The sequence below is a fragment of the Aegilops tauschii genome, chromosome 6, assembly GCF_002575655.3.
Source record: "Aegilops tauschii subsp. strangulata cultivar AL8/78 chromosome 6, Aet v6.0, whole genome shotgun sequence".
In the NCBI taxonomy this organism is placed as follows: Eukaryota; Viridiplantae; Streptophyta; class Magnoliopsida; order Poales; family Poaceae; genus Aegilops; species Aegilops tauschii.
Window position 1 is genome coordinate 217,356,284 of NC_053040.3, and position 5,104 is coordinate 217,361,387.

Consider the following 5,104-nt stretch of genomic DNA (forward strand, 5'->3'; position numbering starts at 1 on the left):
TGGCCGAGTAAGGAGCAACACATGTTGAATAGAGGAGCCGACATAGCATACCACGCAGTCCTGTCTATATCGTGTATACGTACATACGACCATGCTGCAACATAGTAAATACGGCTACATACATACATACGGGCGGAGTCTCTAACGCGTACAGCGACTAATCCTGTTCATCGGAAGCCAACCGGTTGGGTCAGAATAGAGAAACTGCGTCGTGTTCATGGGGAGGCAATGGAATGCGTCGTGTTCATCGAGAGGCAACGGAATACGTCGTGTTCATCGGGAGCCAACCGGCTTGCATAGAACAGCCGATCGAAATGAGGCCTGGGGTACCGCAAAACGGAGGAAACGGCCTTGTGTTCGACCGGCCACGGTCGAAACAGGATCCTGCTCATCGGGAGGGGTCTGGCGTACCGCAAAACGGAGGAAATGGACTTCTCTTGGACCTCCTACGGTCAAAACGGGGTCCTGTTGATCGGGAGGGGTGTGGCGTACCGCAAAACGGAGGAAACGGGCTTGTGTTGGAGCACTACGGTCGAAACGGGGGTCCTGTTCATCGGAAGGGGTGTGGCGTACCGCAAAACGGGACTCCACAGGATACTGTTCATCTTCACTGTCGACCTCCTCCAGCCTCCACGGGCTACTGTTCATCCACCGTCGACCTCCTCCAGCCTCCACCTGCGACTGTTCATCCAGCCTCCACCGCTCCTTCACCAGCTACTGTTCAACCAGCCCTCTCCATGGGGTCCAATTCAACCACCCCTCAACGGGCTACTGTTCATCCAGCCCTCCACCGGCTACTGTTCAACCAGCTCTCCACTGGGTCCTGTTCATCCAGCCCTCCACGGGGTCCTGTTCATCCACCCCCAACCGGCTCGATCGGGGTCCTGTTCATCCAGCGGCAACGGCCTCTACTACCATGGGGTCCTGTTCATCCAACCCCCCACCGGGAATTGTTCATCCAAACCCCCCAACAACGCTCACTATTCATCAAGGGAAGGAGGCAGCAGGGTTCGATCGGCTTCAGTTAGCAGTAGTAGCAAAGGAATCACCCGGGTTCAGTTAATAGTAACGAATTGATCACTCGGGTTCAGTAACGTAGCTGGTGCAATCGCTCGGGTTCAGTTAGAGCCCAACACCTCCCTCGGATTCAGTTAGAGCTTAACGCCTCGCACACACGTGTGTACGTGTACAAGAGAAACGCGCAAACCTCCGTGCATCGCTCGGCCCCGACCACCCACCGTAACCGGGAACTCCCCGATATTTTCCTTGCCCTCGCTTCTACCACGGTTTTTTCCATCACGCACGGCCCAAAGAATGTCATGCAGCTGCGTCTCCAGCCCGCCCAGGACAAAAAGCCCATTTTCTGTCATGATTTTTTGTCATAGAAGTAGGAGCCCACCACATCTATGATGATACCGGGTTTTGTCACAATTATTGTCATAGAAGTGTCATAAGCATGACAAAAAAATTTTGTTCAGCCCAAAATGTCACGGATGTGTCTTTTTTTTGTGGTGCCAGCTCCTGCTAAGATTTCTGCCAGCGGCCGATCAAATAGATGAGTGGAGAGCCACCATCCATAGTTTGATCAGTTTTGCTTAGGCGGAAGGATCACAACTGGCGGGCCCGCCGCGGCACCCGCAAGCAACAACAATGGCCCGAGCTGCTGATCGTGCTGAAGGAGCCACTCCAACGGTGCAATCCCCTCCACGGCAGCTAGCACAGAGGCTGCAACCAGAACTATGCGACCAGGAGCACAATGAGTCATCAATGGCCTCATCTGATCCTCGGGCCCGTCGAGATCAAGGGCAGGTCCTGGAAGATCGGCGGAGGGAAGATGCACGCATCACTATAGAGCGACGCCGCGAAACCCGCCGCCAATCTGACAGGCACAATGGCCCAGACATCGACGAACCCATGCCTAGTGAAGGCGGATACTTGCCTTTCGAGGTTGGGTGCCCTGCCTTCACTCATGAGCTGCGGCAAGTCCGTTGGCCATCTGCCCGCGTTTTTAAGCGAGAAATACCAGGAAAGTATGATGGAAGGCTGAACCCGGCAGATTTCTTGATCATCTACACAATTGCTGTTCAAGCCATCGGAGGAAGATATGGGAAGGTGTTCGCCAACTACTTCCCTTTGGCACTCAAGCCAGATGTAAGGTCATGGCTGATGCACCTTCCGGAGAATTCCATTTCGTCCTGGGCTGACCTGTGCAATGAGTTTGTTGGTGCCTTCACGGGCGGCCACCAAAAACCAGGACGGCCCAGCGACTTGCAACTCCTTCCACAGAAGGAAAGGGAAAGTTTGTGAAAGTATATGCAGAAGTTTAGCCGGGTGCACAGGAAAATTCGAGATATCCACCTGGCAGCTGTTATTGCCGCGTTCCAGTCAAATGTGCCCAACAGGAGGATACGTTCCAAAATGAACGTCCGGTTGCCCAAGACTGTGAATGAGCTATACACCTTGGCAGATAAGTGCGCCCGTACAGAGGAAGGGAGGCGACTCCCCGGAGAAGAAGACAACATCGAAGTTGACTCTGTGGATGACGACGATGCCAGTAACCCGAAGAGGAAGAGTAAAAAGCGCAACAAGAAGCGTAAAGAGAAGGCAGTACTGGCTATTGAGGGTTCTCGCACCCCTAGTACTGGCAAGAAAGCCAAGACCGAAGCCCCCAACAATGAAATTGCCGCTTGCACTAATTGCCAGGAGGCTGCGGCGGCCAAAAAAGCCGGGAAGACCGACGGACCATACTATAAGATCCATCGAACCGAGGACATGATCTCCAAGAGTGTCATCAAGTTGAGCAACTTGTCAAGAAGAAGAAGGCTGAGTATGAGAAGTGAGACAAGGAGAAAGACCAAGAAGGTGCTGGCAGGAAGGGCCAAGGTGGTAGAGGAGGTTGTCGCGGCAAGACTCCCCAACAGCGAGGAAATCTTGCTAGAGGTCGTGAAAATATGGAAAGTGATGAAGGGGGTGAAGAGGAAACTAGCGAGCCAGAGTTCCAGAAAGCAACCGAGGACCTGTACATTGACGAAGGCGCATCTTTGCACTCCTCCCACCGCCAACTCAAATAGTGGGCACGTGAGGTCAATGTCGTAGAGCCAGCAGCAGATTCCCGGAAGCCACTCAAATGGTCCAGCATGTCTATCATGTTTGACGAAGAGGATCACACTACTGTAGGATGCTGCTAACGCGACACTACGATCAGAGACCCATTGATGAAACTGTGTGTGATGCATTAATCGCAAACGGTGATGTAAAATAACGTAAAAAAAGATGCAAAACATTTGCGATGAAGGATACATCAAAGATGGTTCAGATTTTAGTTGCATGTGCGATGAGGGGCATATGGCTCAGTTCAATGAACTGTTTGCGATGAGGCAGAACAAAAGAAATGGGCAGCCACATGAAGGCATGTGCGATATACGGCATACAGTTCACTTGGATAAACTGTTTGTGATGAGGCGGAACAACAAAAACGGGCAGCCAGATGAAGGTGTGTGCGATATACGACATACAGTTCACTCGGATGAACTGTTTGCATTGAGCACAGAGAACATAAATGGTTCAACTTAACAAGATGTGTATGATATGTGGCAAACAGGTCTGTAATCGAAAATGTGTGGGAAGACTGATAACAACACAGATGATTCCTGTTAACAAGCCATGTGTGTTGTGAGCAAACGATTGCTGGTATACAATTGTCAGTGATTGATGAAGTCATCACCGACGGGTTCCATTGTTTAGTCCGTGTGCAATGTGATTTGCTCTGTATACAGAGCATCAATATATATACTTAAAAAGACACCGTTGCAAAACCAAATTAAGCATACAATTACACAAGTGACTACACACATAACATTTCCACACACATAAGTAAGCAATTATATGCATACTAAAATAGGAGAAACGAGGATCTAATCATCTACTTATTGTTGCGACGACGCTTGCCATTGCTCTACTTCCAGATGGATCCCTGGACATTTTGGGGAAGGAGACACTTCCTCATGTCAACGATCCGCCTATACATGTCGTAGCTCGTGTATGCTTCCTTGGCCGCGTACATGACGTGAGCTTTGTCGAGTTTCTCCATCCAGGCCAAGTGCCAGGCACGCTTGTCCTTGTTGCAGGAATCCTTCATGTCTTTGTTGTAGGGGTCGATGATGGCCTCGGCGAGGTGAACCAGTGAGTCCTTCTCATGCTCCTTGCTGCCCCAGATCTTGTATTGGCCCTGGATGTCGACAAGATTCTCACAGGCAATGTCCGAATTCTTGAGCACATTTACATCGATGGTGATGTCCACCGTAGCGAACATGTAGTGGGGGTTGTTCACAAACTTGGCGAAATGCTTGCAAGGCCTTGTGGCCAGGCAGTAGTGGTAGACGAGGACGTGGTCACACACGCACATCTGGGTCACGGCGACCTTGGGACGAGACCCGACACGAGCGCGAGTGTACTCGAGGTCGAATCCGACCACCTTGTACTTCTCCTCGGCAAGCAACAACTCCATGATGTGGATGGAGTGCTCCACCCAGACCGGGTTGTTGGTGTACACCACTGAGAGCTCCGTGAACGTTCTGTGGGTGTCCACCACGGCATGCATGGTGAACTGCTGCTCTTCGCCGGCAGCCGCATGGAGCGCCATTGGAGCCGCGCAGGATACCCCTCTAAGAATTTGTCATGGCGGGTGTGCTTCTTGCAATGGTGGGGCGCGATCGAAAGGTTGAAGAGACACAAGGGTTAAATGCCCGCTGTAATAAATGGGGGCCGGCCGGCCTCTAATCATCACGTCTTGTCACAGCGTTCATAGCGGAGGATTCTAGTGCACGCTTGACAACACCACACCGCACGCATTTCGTTTGACCATGTGTGGGCTCGAAGAGGCACCAAATGTATCATCTGTGAGCCTATTCCCGCGCTACCGCGTAGTTTATCGCGCAAGCTTCCCGCCCGGCTAGTTTGGCCACGCGTCGGGTAGAAGAGGGACAAATCATGGGCGTTTATTGGCAAAAAGCTTTTTAAAAACGAAGTGTGTGGAATGACTTCGGTCATAAGTTTACCCGTGGGTGATGAGGTCAAAGTTACACATAAGGGTGATGATGGACAC